The sequence below is a fragment of the Python bivittatus genome, unplaced genomic scaffold (assembly GCF_059951505.1).
Source record: "Python bivittatus isolate LINGU-HERP-01145 unplaced genomic scaffold, Pbiv_v1 ctg000700_np1212, whole genome shotgun sequence".
NCBI classification, from domain to species: Eukaryota; Metazoa; Chordata; class Lepidosauria; order Squamata; family Pythonidae; genus Python; species Python bivittatus.
The window spans coordinates 33,049,741-33,065,193 of NW_028277098.1; the positions used below are offsets into that span (position 1 = coordinate 33,049,741).

General features: G+C 38.5%; 1 protein-coding gene across 1 annotated transcript in view; it reads left to right on the plus strand.

Annotated features, from left to right (window-relative positions):
* The window catches only part of ZZZ3 (zinc finger ZZ-type containing 3), a 90,556-nt gene continuing 75,103 nt past the window's right edge, over positions 1-15,453 (plus strand). The window contains exon 1 of the mRNA XM_088128399.1: positions 1-143. The gene's annotated coding sequence lies outside the window, so the exon portion shown is untranslated. The remainder of the gene's footprint in view (positions 144-15,453) is intronic.

Below are 15,453 nucleotides of genomic sequence, written 5' to 3' on the forward strand. Positions count from 1 at the left end.
GCTGCTGCTGAGGGGAGCCCAGCGGGCGCTGTTGTTGGGGGCCAAACGCTGACGTGTGGAGCAGCCGGCTGGCTCCGAGAACGAAGGGAAAGAAAGGTCTGCCTCCCCACCGCGGGATCCGTTTTCGGTCTCACAGCAACCAGGTCAGGCCCCCTCCTTAGAAGCCGCGGGGGGGGGGGGGCGAAAGGACCCGGATGGTGTTTCGTTGCCAGACGGACGGAGGGGGGCTGAAAAGGCGGCGGCGGCAGGATTATATTCCCATGCGAACTGCGCGTGCGAAGAGCGGGGGGGGGCGGCGGCGGCTCGCGCGCCCTGTTCGAATCCTAGCTGCGAAAAGGAACGGGAGGGGGCGCGTGCGTGCAACGTCACGTCCCCTCCCCCTCGACCTGGACCGCCCCTCCGTGCGCGGGCGAGCACGTACGAGCGGTTGTTGTATATCTGGGACACACGGACACGTGCGCGCCGCTTCTGCCATGTTGGTGCTCAGGACGAGGGAGGTGGTGGTTCAGACGGGAGTTCTCGCGAGGTCAGCCCTCGTTCCCGTGGGAGCTGACAAGAGGCAGGATGGCGGCGTTGCGCTGGGCGTGATGGGTAATAATGGTAACGGGCAACCGGGACGCGGGGAGGGAGGCGAGGGGCGGTGCGGTGTGTGTGCTACTTGAATGCCAGCCTCTTGGTCTGTCGACGCGTGCGGGGCGGGGCTGAACACTGCGGGGAGTTTGACCTGCCAAGAGTTTGCGCGTCTTCGTTAGGCTTCTCCCCTCCCCCCCGCAAGCCTTCCTCCAGTGGAAAGTGCCCCGCCGCTTTGCGGCGCCTCCTCACCACATGGTGCTGTTGCGCCCCCTGTCGGCCTTCTATTCATTGGACCCTGAGATTCCCCCGATCGTACCCCGGGTCTTAAGCTGCTTTGTAACCACTTGTAAAGCTGTGCCTTCAAAGCTCTGCCCCGCAGTACTGTGATGCCAAATTCTCAGGACCATAGCTCTTCCTATCGCTGCTACTTCTTAAGTGCCTCGGTCGCTATATAGCATTCCATAGCTCCTGTATTTATTGGTAGGTGTGATGAGTTAATATGCTGGGCTTTGGGAGATGATTTTGACCTGAGTATAACAAAGAAGTTAAATAATTCTCCTGCCACAGCCATAGCTTGTTGCCCTAATAAGTTTCCTACACTACTTGCGGAGAATATTGAAGGTTCTGTTCTGCAATACCTTGCAGCAATTGTCTTCACATTTTTTTAAACTATAAGAATTAACAATTCTTTAAAAGATGCAAAGGCAAGCATGTTAATAAAGTGCATCAATTTTGCATACAAATATTTCTGCCAGTGTCTGAAAGTACATTTTGTATTGCTTGCTGCTGGTCTTGTGAGGATGTCTTAATAGATTTTATGATGTAGCATAACCATGCTGCCTAGTAGTTTTTCTTGTTTACTGTGTGCATCTGATGAAGCTGGTTCTTGTTTGCAAATCACATATAATAAAGTTACCTTGTGGAGACATCTCTTTATATGAATTATGGCTTAGTTTCCAAAGAGGCAGTTTTACTTGGATTTTCAAAACAAATGTTTTATTGTTTAGTTGGGACTTCTAGTCTTTTTTTGTTAAAACTCAACTAATTTTCTACTTTTGGTATTTATAAGTACATTTTAAAATCTTTTGGTAGATGTTGCAAATATGTAAAGGGTACTAAGGCTTTTAAGAGGTATCCTGCATAGTTACAGTGTGAGTGCAATTACAATTTGTTCTTTAGAAACCCCAGGGAATTTAATAGGGAGGGAGAGATTGAGATGTAACAGGACGTTAAGCATCAGTTTAGTGGCCAAGTTGGATTCTTAGTGTCTTCAAGAAAATGTCTGTTGTTTTCCTGGCAACAACCCCTTTTCTTTTTCTGCATTTCCATAGGAAAGATCCAGCCAAATGTCATCAATAAATTAATATACTATAATAAAAGCTTGTTTTTTTTTCAAATCCAGTTTTAGTAGACCACATAATTATTGGATTGACTGTTAGACTGCTTCTCCTTGCACCTAGAAAACATATATTTCCCACTGTGCAAATTTGTATAGAAAAATATGGACTGATCTCTTTTATGAAGACTTTGTGTTATGCAGAAGCAGTGCTGGAGAACATTAGTGGTACTGTATTATTTTTATTTATTGTGGTGCTTTAAGTTGAAGTAAAACTTGTTTAAATGAAGTATTATTTAAAAATATTTGAGACCGCATTGATGTTCCTGTAGCATTTTTGTGAATTCATGCTTTATAATATTGTGCCTGGGCACAAAGTCACCTGGGTGACCTTGGGCCAGTGACTTTCTCTCAGCCCTAGGAAAGAGGCAATGGCAAACCACTTCTGAAAAACCTTGCCATGAAAACTGCAGAGACTTATCCAGGCAGTCTCTGAGAATTGGACATAATTTAACTGATTAAAAAACAGTTGCTCCAAGGCCTGGGATTAGGGTGCTTATGGAACCCTTGTTAGGTTTTTGAAAATTATTGTTTTATCCAGGCAGTTAAATTTTATTATTTTTTTAACAGTTTTTTAATTATCTACTTGGTATTTTGTAAGCCACTCAGAGTGTTTTTGGAATTGGATGGCCTTAACAGATCAAATAAATAAATAAAATGTTCCGATAGAGCACAATTACTGCTTTGTCTTCAGTACTTACATGCTGGTTCAACAAGTTCTAGAATTGGGCTGCTGCTATGTTTCTCCCCCTCTCAACTATACAGCATGATCTATACATGCGCGCGTGCACGCACACACACACACACACACACATATATATATATATATATATATATATATATATATAAGACTAAGTCACACTGAAATTAATGGAATTGATTCCCAAATAGATGCACTCTGAGTGGCTTTAATCAATGATTTGCTTGCTAGAGTCTCAAATATTAACAGTCAGGAAATCAATATTACAATATTTCAAATGTCACATGGGAACTTTGGATATTCCCTTTAACTTTTTTTTACTGAATTCAGAATGATAAGGAACATATATAAGCTTTTCATTTAAAAAAATATCACAGTGCAAAGTAAATTTCCTCTTTTAGAATATTCCAGTCTATGAGACAAGTGCTTTGGTAAATGCATGTTTCATGTCACTTAGGAAAGTGAACACCTACATGGGATCATAGGAGAACTCTGTTACCACAAAAGAGAAATTTTAATTTTTCTGAGTGAGTGTATGGATTTAATTCTCTTAGAGTCATTATGAGTAGGCAGTATGCAAGTTGCTGTATAATAAATAAAGGTTATCATGAATTATCAATAATGTTGAGCTGAATCCAACATTATGCAAACAGCTTGAGCAACAGAGCTATATATTCTTATATCTCTTACAGCTCCTGTCATCTCTTCCACATCCAGAAATTTAGAACCGATTATGAGGGGGTGAAGGTCTGGAAGAGTTTTATCAGAAAGGGAGTTTGTTGAATTCTACCTGATTTATTTATTTAAGTGGTCATTGCAGGTGTGGAGAAATTGATTTATTTGATCAGTAGTTGCATAATTTATTCTACATTTATTTGGGGGCTAAATAATTGTATTTTATACTGATAGCCACCACCCAAAAATGATAACCTTAGGATTTTTATATTGATGTTATCTCCTCTTTCATAGGTTCTTTTCTACTTGGTAATATAGAAATTTAGACACAGGGTGGAAGAGAATGCTTTTACATTCTGACTCATTTTTCAGAGGAGTAGTTTATTTAAATCTATTTCATTTGTCGAATTTAGAAGGCCATCAAATTCCATAAAGACTCCAGGCAGCATACAACATTAATTAATTTATTATGATGTATTTATTTATTTAGAAATTTACATGGCCACTCAACTCTACAACAAATCTTGGTGCTGTACAGTGAAAACAATAATAAAATACAATTAACTAAAATGCCAGAAGAAAAAACAATTACTGAAAAACAAACACACAGCACCCACCATCAACACTAACCCAAGGCCTGGGGGAAGAGCTACGTTTTCAAGGCTTTTTTTAAACATGGTCAGGGTGGGGCCAGCTCTATTTTACATAACAGTTGTATTGTATTCTCAGATAGTATTGGAAATGTATTTAATTTGATTTTGGTGCCGCCCGAATCCAAAATGATTCTTTATCTTTAAAGATACATCAACAAAATGTCTCCTGACTATTTAACTGTGGAATGATTGTCACAAGGGATGTCAGTATTTCCATTCCTTTTAAATATGCCAGTTATTTCTTCTCATCCAACTGTCATTTGTTCTCTCTTAACTTCTCTCTCCCCCACTCTCCAAACTGACAATATTCTACCTGCCTTTCTTACAGAGAATTGCCCAGTTATAACAATATTCTACCATTTCATCACATTTTTGATGAAAGCTTACCTCTGCTATCCTTACAGGATAACGGATTTAACAAAAATGGAAGTTTTTCCCCCATCACCCCCTCCCAAAATTATTTATTTTTCTGTCATGATACAGTCAAGTTATTTATATTTCCTGCCTTGATGAACAGTCAGCTATCACAATTTTATTTCCTGCCAATTGATGTTTATAGCTGTTACTCTTTCCTTTTGCTTTCTTCCAGTTCTGCACAACCACATTTCCACTGAGGAAAGCATCATATCACCATTAACAGCTGCTTCTTGTTTAGATTCCTTAACTTCCTCATCTCCGTTGAATTTTTTTCCTCATTTTCAATTTTTTCAAACAAAATTGGAAATACCTGAAATTGTATCAGCTGTTGCTCCATGTGGGATTGTTAAAATCACATTTTCAGTCCCCTGTGAAAAAAATAGAAAAAAGATCTTTCTACCAGTGTTGCTTTCAGGACTGATTCATCCAATCTTGTACTTTTAAAGTCTCCTTTAAATTATGTGGGTTTTTTTCTTATTGCATTGTCCTTTTCTTTTTCATCTTCTACCTTAGCAATTTCACCTTTTTCTTCCATTTCTACTTAATATGATTGCTTGATACCATCTGGAGAAATCATTTGTTTTTGAATTAAAGGTAATTCTTCTCTTAAAGCCAAGGAATCTTTAAATTCCTTTTTCTCCTTCAAACGCATAGGACCCTGTTTTGTAGCATTTTCTGTATTCTCAACAACTATTGTGCTTGGCTGCTCTGTCTTTTTTCCTGGCATTCTTCTTTCTTAACAGCAGTCATTTAACTCTTCTACTGCCTCACCTGAAACTTTTATTACTGCTTCTATCATTGAATTTTCTGTTGTATCTGCATGCTTTTCAGCAACCAAAACTGTATGTATTTCTACTACTTGTTCCATCTTTTTTCTTCTGTTGTTTCTTCTGCAGCCATATGGTCTTCTCAAATGTCTCAGCCTTCTGTTTCCCTTTAACCTGCTTTTAACTTTATATCCCATATACAGCCAGTGCTTTCTTCCTTAACTGTTTCTGTTGTCACTTGTTTTTCTATAGTTGTCATATGTCCAAAACATATTTTACCCACCTGTACCTCTTCTTTGTGAACATCAGAGTTACTGTTATCAACACAACTGTCTCCCAGATCTATTCATTGTACCCTTTATGTCCTGTTATGTAAAACATGGATATTAAGATCCACAATGTAATTTTATATAGTAAACAGTACAAATTCAGTACCATTATATCTGCTTCTGATATCCTTTTCTTATTTCTACTCCATTGGCACTCTTGTCACTTGGAATTTTTATTTTCCTATTTCTTCTACTATTACATAATGATTAGTGACAACTTTTTTTTTCTGTCAACCTAATCTGAATTTACAATGGGACAAGGCAGTGTTGTGTTTACCATTTGCAAGATTTCTTTGTTATCAACAGTCACAAGTTCTCTTAATTGTCACTTAACTCATGATTACTAATAAGAAATGTGCATTGGTGAACCTGTTTTACATTTTGTAGCACCTCATTTTTGATCTGCTAGTGGTGTCCTTAAAAACTGTCAGCCTTCATGTGCCTCTTTTTGCCTCAGAACATTTTTACTGTATTCCTTTTCTTCTGAAAATTTTGTAGACCTAGGTTTTCAGAGCACAATATTTTCTCTTTTACGTATTCATATTTCAAATTGAACTGAATAATAACTTTTCTTTTCCTTAGACCTGCCAAATCAGAAAGATGACCTCTTCTATTCAAGTGCCAGCTGACCAGCTAACTCAGCTGTTCTCCTTACTATATCTGGCCCCCTATCTTTTTTCTTATTTTTATCTTTCACTCATGGAGTAATGTGAAAATAAAATTCACTCAAAGTTATTGATTTTATGCTTTTCTGTAGAGAATTAATAATTAGGGGTGAATTTTATTTTCTGATCCCATTTTCACCTTTAAAGACAACATATGAAGTAGCTTGTTCTTTGAAAATGCGATTATAGGTCTCTGCCAAATCTCCTGTAATCAAAATTGGAATGGATTTCATGATCCTCTTCTCTGAAGTTCCATCTTTAGCAATTCTTACAGATGTTAACAAAAAGATTTTATATAAGGCCTTTAGAGATAGCAGCATATAAAGACCACATATAAGATCTTTAAAGGGAGCATTACCTTTCCCTTGAAACAAAATTTTCACAATGTGGTGTCACTCTGTCTAATAATAATACTGGTTTAATACTAAAGCAGTTTCAAACTGTTGTTTGAATCATACTAATGATTCCATACAGCTTCTCCAACAAAAGCACTGTGTTGCTTTTTAAAGGTTAGCTTTCCTTATAATGTTAATTTGGCATGAACATAAGGATCAAGTCAGAGTTGTACTATAGCATGCCATGCCTTCTGAGTAAGTTATATAGTAAGGGGGGAAATTCCGTAGTTTCAAAGGTAGTTGGACCTTAACCCCTTCCAACATAACAGGTGCCAATATGCTGATGAAGGGAAATTTCTGTTAGGTGAAACATGTCATTTGTTAACCCAAGATGGAAAATGCATTTTGTAATATAAACTTAAATCTGTAAAATTAAACCTCCCCATAACTGTCAGTTGAAATTGGCATAGTTTCCAAACACAAATCAAACAATAAAAAGAGAACAACCCAGCCATTCTCTCCAGTAAAAAGGAATTCGATGAAATCCCAGTAGTCCTCACGTGGGTTTCTAGAGAAGACTAAGAAAAATCCATTTTAAGAATTTCTGAAGAATGGAAAATGTTGAAAGAATAAAAAGTCTACATCCAATGAAATAATTAAATCATAAGTAACAAGATTTGCTAAATAATCTCAGCCTCTTATTTAGTGCAAATAGATCCTGTTTGATAAGGATAGATCAAGATCTACATGAATGTAGTGTTTATCCTAGTAATTTCTTATCAATAACATTTTGGTGACTGATCATGAATATAATTAGAGCCTGCATCCAAACTTGACAGGAATAATTTTTCTTCTATTCATCTGATTCTTTTACCTTTCTTAGTGCATTATAATCTGTACAGGTAGTCCTCGGCTTATGACCGGTCATTTAATGACTGTTCAAAGTTACAACAGCCTCGGAAAGGATGCTTTATGGCCTGTGAAGCACTTCCAGCCATTGTAAAATGTTGCGCTGCCCCTGAGTGTTTGGCAACTGGCTTGTATTTATGACTGGTTAGCAAGTGCCCCGTGATAATGTGCTCACCATTTGCAGTCTTCTCTGCTGGCTTCCTCAGAAAGTCAGTGGGGAAGCTGGCAGGGAAGGCTACAAGCAGAAGGGATGGAAAGGAGCTGAAATCCTTCTGCAGGCTGCAGGAACGGAGCTGAAAATCTTCAGGATTTGAGCTCTGTTCCTGCAGCCCGCAGAAGGGTTTCCCCTCTAGTCCGTGCACAGAGCAAAAGAGCTGCCTGCTGAAGGATTTCAGCTCTGCATAGAGCTGAAATTCTGGCAGGTAGCCTTTTCACTCTAAAATGTTCCTGTGGCCTGCCGAAGGGTTTCCCCTCCCATCTGTGCATGGAGCAAAAGAACTTCCTGCTGAAGGATTTAAACTCTGCGTGGAGCATTTCCTCCTGGCAGGCAGCTCTTTGAGAGTGAAAGGGCTGCCTGCTGGATGGTTTCAGCTCCATGCAGAGCTGAAATCCTTCAGCAGGCAGCTCTTTTGCTCCGTCTGCTTAACGACCTGGGAGATTGTTTAACAACCACAACCGGGAGTGCCCAGATTGCAGTTGTTGAGCGAAGCAGTCATGTGGGCATCTTGCTTAATGACCGCTTGACTCAACAATTGAGATTCTGGTCCCAGTTGTGGTTGTTAAGTGAGGACTACCTGTATTGTATACAGTCCCATATAACATTGGACAAATGCGGTGGAGAAAGAACAGTATAATAGAATGTTTCTGAGGAGATATTTATAGCAGGGATATCTAGTTTCTTCATAATGTGTATGACTGCAAGTGAGAAATAAAAAGATACATTAATTTGGCTTCATTACATTCTGGTTCCTTTTGCTAATAAAAGCCCTTTTTTTACATATTATCAGCACAAGATTCAGTTTATTGTGTAAATGCCAAACAATGTAAGGCTAACACATACCTGTACAAAGAATGTTGGATAATTATAAGTAACTTTTATATCTTAGAACCTTGAAAAGAATGAAACTAAGTTAGAAAACAGTACTTAATTTCATGCAAAGCTGTTCTCAAAGTTGTGCACCTATTTTCAAATGATTTATTTTATCAAATGGTTTTAAATAGCTCACATTACCTGAAAATGCAGTATAATGAATTAGCATGGTACAGTTCTACAGGAATATGACTTTGATGATCAATCCCATCAGTATCCTCAGTACTAAATAACCATCTGATTCTTCTTTAATCTTACGTGTCTTTGGAAACTTAATCATTGACCACTCTTGTGTAAAGGTAAAATCTCCTTCAAGTCAAGCTCAATTCCTGATTACAGGGATATGTCTATGTTGAATTTTTTTATAACAATATAAATTTTGTTTGGCATAGCCTTTTTCCAGTCCTTACATATATGATTAGTGCTATACATAGAAGCAAAGGAGAACTGTTATGAAGCCTCAGATTAGCTTGTTTTCCTCTATGCTGGCATTGAAGAGCTGAAAGGTAGGCTTTGTCAGCTTGAAGTAAGGTCAGTTTAGAGACTCTCTGGAAGAATATCATAGGAATTAGAGAAAACCCTTACATCAGCCAGAGAAAGGAGCAGTTGCAGGAAGCATGCCCTCAGCCCCACCAGGTAGAATATTAACTCCTAATATCAGTTTCCTCTCAGACTGGAAAAGAAAAGGGGGGAAACTCCTAACCTCATCTCTCAGGAAAAAGGGAAAAGCAGCTCATATTCACGTAAGAACCTTAGCTAGGAAGGATCAACTTGGCCCATTCTAAATATAATTGCTTAAAGCTCATCACCTGTATAGTCTTGAAAAACTAGTATCCTGCCTCTACTGTTTCCATTCATTATCCTTTCCTTGTATTTTTTTTTTTTTTGTGTTTAAGCTTCACAACCAAGTCTATGTTTATTTTCTTTTAAACTGATATGAGCTAATTTAAGAAATGATTATCTAAAAAGCAAGGTTAAAATAATTCTCACAATAGCTTTGAACTGAATATCTAAAGATCTGTTTTCCCTTCAGTTTGGTGTTTCTGTTACCTCTATATGGCTGCAGTGGCATCATTTCACGTGATGTATTGGCTGGGTTCATAAATTAAGCAAAATGCAGTTTGCTATATTTTGGCATGATACAGTCTGTGAACCCAGCTCTTGTGATTTATAAAATATTATTTATGGCTTTGTATATTGTGCAAAGCCAGCCAGTTGTGACTTAGTTAACAAATCACATGTAAAAAACATGAGCTAGTAGAATGTGTGAACACTCAGTCACTGAATTCTAACTAAATTACATGCAGTATGGAAGATGTGTCAGCCTTAGTTAAAGAAAAGTGCTGTTTATCAAGCTTAATCAATATGCAGCATCCTAACCAAAGTCAGTGAAATAAAGTTGGATTCTTTCAGCAAGTATCTACAATGTACTTTTTGAAGGAAAAGATGTTTGATGTAAAAATTATATTTTATATTTTTACGCCAGATCAGATGTGGGTAGTGAGAGTTTCAAGTAGAGTTCTGCTTTATGTGACAAGAATGAGAATGTATATATATTTTCAGTATACTCCAAAGATCAGAACAGTCGAATTCTTTAGCCACAAGAATTTTTGCCATTTTAGCTGTAATAGATGAGAAGACTGAGGAACATTAGATTATTCAAGACTAATAATAAAAATTTTGCTAGAATATATTCCAAAAATAAAGGTGCTAACAAGAACTGACCAACAGTAGTGTCAAAGGAGTCATTACTGTATTTAGGCAAAAAGAAGGCAACCCTGAATTAAAGGTAGTTCCCATAATTAACCAGATAATATATAAATTCACATAAATACATGCAGTGCTCAGTTTCCCTACTTAAAGTTGCCAAGTTAACTGAAACCAATCCTGGAGTTTTTTTCCTCAAATAAATGTGACATCCTTGTATAGGCATATGTATTTACAGACAAATGTATACACTAGCCAGAGATTACTGCAAAAAAAAAAAAATCCCAAGTTGAAAGATGTAAATAAGTACATTTATACAGTTAGTTGATTCCTTATCTTCGTATATACACATGTCTTTCTTTCATACATATATCCGTATTCTTTACTCATGTATTCCATGAGTAAAAACAAAAAAGGAATGAGGTAATAAGATTAGAGGGGTTGATACATTAGGAATGGGGTAGAGAAGGAAAATAATAGAAAACTCAATAGATCTTTTGCTGGATACTGTTTAATCAGTATGAAATCCTGCAACAAATGTTTAAAGGGGATATGGATAACTTCCTATCTTTCTTGTTGCTCTCCTCTGTAGAGGTTGAGTGTCTGCAGTGAGCAAAAACAAGAGAAATCACTGCCATTGCTTCTTTATCAGTGAGAGTTTGGACTCTAGAAAAATGTATGGAGTCCAAGTTATAGCCAGCTCTCCATCTGTAGAATTTACATCTTTTAGTTAATTAATTCACTTGGAATCCCTACTTTAAATGTGGAGAAAGCAATGGTGGATAAGCCTTTCAGTTCTCTTGGATTACAACTCATATCAGACCATTAATTGTACTGTCTAGATTAAAAGTTGTTGGTAAAAATAAGCATTTCCAGTACACCCTCTCATCATTTATTGACCACATTCCATTCCAACTATTTGGTTGTTAAACAAAATGGTTGCTAAGTGAACACATGACAGAGAGAGAGAGAGAGATGCTGCGAAGATCACTAGTTCTGTCTCAGATAAAGTTCTCATATAGTGTCTTGTGCCAGACCTGTTCCCCCCACTTGCAGGGGGGAGAGATTTGTTAAACAAGCTACAGTATCTGTTCCTGAGCTGCTTTTCTCCACAGTGCAGTGCTTCCCTAAAAAGTGCTAACCACAAGTTATCAAGCTCAGTCCTGTGACCTCAACTAGTTGATTAGAACCCTCTGGCAGGCTTGTGCTGCTGCCTGAAACTGACCAGACCTTAATTAGTTTCACACAGAAGGCTTTTGTTGTCAAGCGCATGAAATTTGGTCATAAATGTACACATTGGTTGGAAAATTATTTTATTACCATTTATTACTTTTGGATTTGTTGCTAAACAAGGTAATTGCTAAACAAAGACTATATATGTACAGGTAGGCCTCATTTAACAACTGCCTTATTTAGTGACTGTTTGCAGTTAAAACAGTGATGAAAAAGTAACTTTATGACCAGTCCTCACATTTACAACCTTCACAAGTCTGTAAAGCAAAGGAAAGCTGAGGTGAGATCATAACCACAGTCGTGGTTTCACTTGGCAATTGCTTCGCTTAACTTTTAAGTTGCCAGTCCCAATTGTGGTAGTTAAACAAGGACTACCTGTATAAAATGTTCTATATTTACCATTTTGGCACTGTAGCTTCTCATAAGATGGTGATTTTCATCATGAAGGCATTCTCTAGTATCTAGATCAAAATTATATTTACTTTAAAGGAAGGTAACTGAATTTCAGAGTGAAGTCAAGGACCAAAATTGCCCCCAAACTGCTAATTAAAATTTATAGGCTATAAATAAGGTGTAATATTTATACACGTAGTCCTCAGTTAATGACCATAATTGGGACTGGCAACTCTGTTGCTAAGCGATGTGGTTGTAAAGTGAAACATGTGACCACACCAACTTATGACAGCAGTTCCCATAGTTCCAGTTGCGATTGTTAAGCGAGCCATGTGTGATCATTAAGTGCAACACCACATGATCATGACTTGCGATTTCCCACCAGCTTCCCCATTGACTTTGCTTGTTGGAAGCCAGCAGTGAAGGTCGCAAATGGTGATCACATGACTGCAGGACACTGCAGCCATCATAATTACGAGACAGTTGCCAAATGCCTGAATCACAATCGTGACAACAGAGAAACTGCAATGGCTGCAACTTCCAGGACTGGTCATAAGTCTCCCTCATTCAGTGCCATTGTGACTTTGAACGGTCACTGAACGAGTGGTCACTAAGCAAGGACTATGTGTAACATTAATTGATCTGTATTAATGATTTCTCATGCAGAAATGCATATGTACACACATGCATTATTTTCTTCTGTTCCAACACAAACAGCAGAAAGGAAGGAAGGGTGAAAAACAGAATGGTGATAAAACTAGGGTGCTTGATTGGGAAGGAAATTAAAAAGGAGAAAGAACCACAGTGAAAGATGATGATGCAAGGGAAAGATCCAAGAAGAGAAGCTCTGTTTAGTCATTACAAAAAGAGTTAAATTTAACCAGGCAGACAGCAGGAATGAGTCTGCCTGACCTAGTGTTAGCTAGCAGGAGTATCAAAAATAGCAGTAGTGATCTAGAACCTGATCACTACTTCCTGATGCTTGCTACTTAGTAAAGATAAGATGACCCCTCCCCACGCCCAATTTACAGGTGGTTAATGAGGGGGGGAACATCTTCCTGTTTGGTAAGTACAGTAGCAATTTGTAATGTCTATAAAGTTATATATCCCAAATGTCTGTATAAAAGTTGAATAGAAGGAAATCCTAGGTTGGCTTGTTCTGCTTGAGCAGAAAAATCAAAGACCTATCTAGATTCTTCTGTTCTCACAGTTCCCATAACAGCATGAATCGCCTGGATAAGATCAAAGACCTGTGAAATCCAATGAGATTGTTTGCTTTTTATTTAGATTGTGTCATTAAGATAGTAATTAAATCTCACACACAAATTCTGACCCAGCCAAATGAAACAACTGAGGAACCAATAATGCTTTGGGAGGCACGTTTTGTTTTGTTTTCTTCTTGGGTTTTATATGGTAGATTTTGGGAAACATTTTAGTCAAGTGTAAAATAAAATGAAAGGTTTAGTTCATGATCAGGTGCTCGCTATCGAATAATTATATTTTCTCCATAAACTTTTGTTATAATAGACTTTTTGGTAAGCATACAAGGAAAAGCAGTGCAAAGTTTTTAGGGCATATATAGTTTAAGGAAATATACTTTTATAATGAATTCAGTTACACTTTGGAAAATTATAGAAGGGTTCTGATGAGATGTTAGGCTTTGCTTCCAACTTATAATGTAGATTTCATTTTATCCACATATGGGTAGTCCTTGTTTAGTGACCACAATTGGGACCAGCAACTCAGTTGTTAAGTGAAGCAGTCACTAACTGAAACCTGTGTTTACTTCAGCTTTGCTTTACACACCTGCAGAGGTTGTAAATGCAAGGATTGGTCGTAAAGTTACTTCATCGTCGGAACTGCAAATGGTTGCTAAATGAGGCAGTCACTAAACAAGGACTTCCTGTATCTTAAAACTGTTACAGCTTACTGGAAATAAGGTCTTTCAATGACCTTTCCTAGAGCTATTTTTATTTTAAATCTTAGTGCACACAGTGCAGTTTCATGTTCAGTCAGTAATTTAACTATAGATGCTAAAAGGATTGTGGACAGAGAAAGCTGAAATTGTAGATGTGTTTTAACAATGTTCTTATGCTATATATCAGTTCTATATATCAGAATGGTGCTTTAGTAGTACGTAAGCATTGCCATATAGCCTTTTCTCTTTAATTGACTATGATGGAAAAATATAATGAAAGAAGTGAGAAAGGAAGATAAAAATGCTTGATTCCATACTATATCTATTCCTATATTGTGTCACATGATGCTTGTTTGATTTATGGAAATTACACAAAAGGAGGATGGTGGTTGTTAATCCATACACTTACCCATGTTTATGCTGGATAACAATTACAGGTAGTCCTTGAGTTACAATGGCACTTGGGACTGGAATTTCTGTCACTAAGCAATGCAGTTGTAAAACATGTCACATGACTGCATTGCTTAGGGACAGAAATTCCTGCAGTCCCAGTTGCTGTCATTAAGCAAGGACTGTGGGTCATTAAGCAAGCACCTCCTCGCAACTTCCTGCCGGCTTCCAACAACCAAAGATAATGGGGAAGCCGGCAGGAAGTTGCAAGTCCAAGGTGGCTTGCAAGCAGGCCAGCAGGCAGGCAAGTGGCTGCTGCCAGCTGGGAGAAGGACCGAGAGGGTGCGCAGGTGGTGGTGAAGGTGCGGTGGGGCTTGGGGTGGTGCTGCTATGTGGGGCAGGGTACGTGAGTGGCAGGGAAGGGTGTACAAGGTTGCACGAGTGGCAGGAAGACTGCATGGGTGGCAGGGGAGGGTGCACAAGTGGTAGGGAGAATGCACAAGTGGCCAGGGAAGTGCAGTGTGAGTGCAGCAAGGGTCGGGGAGGGTTTGCGGGTAACTGGCACGATGCAAGCACGGGGGGGCTGGTGGAGGGTGTGTGAGTGGGGGAGACTTACCCAAGCAACTTGTGACCTTCCCTGCTGGCTTCTGCATTGACTTTGCTTGTGGGAAGCTGGCAGGGAAGGTTGCAAATGGCGATCACATGACCGTGGGATTCTGCAGCTGTCATAAGTGCAAGCCATTTGCCAAGCTCCCAGATCACAATTGTGTGACTGCAGGAGTGCTGGGACAGTTGGAATTTTGAGGACTGGTAACTTCGAACAGTTTCTGAATGAGTGGTCATTAACTGAGGACTGCCTGTAATCCTTTTGCATTTATTAGTGTGAACATGGCTTCTTCTTTTCCAACTTAGAGCCTTCTCTGTGGTGTTGACTGCAATATCCATCTCCCTAACTATTTTGCTGGTTTTGATTTGGGATAAGTAGGAGTTGTAGATATCTGGAGGATTGCAAATTGACTCAGGGTATTCTTCTTGAAAGAATTATCTTTCCTTTTGATGCATTGTAAACATTTGGAAGCGTATTTTTTGAAAAAGATACGTTGCTTGCATTATACTTTCTTGGGAAACAACAAAAATATCTGATATCAAAGCTACCAGAACCACAGTTGTGCACAGTTCATTTGACATTGAAAATTAAACTGTCTTTGTCACAAGGATTTTTTAGAATAGTTAGAGTGGAGGTACCATTATTAAGCCGCGTGGGATACTTTTCTGTGACAGAGCAAGGGAATCTAAATGTGTT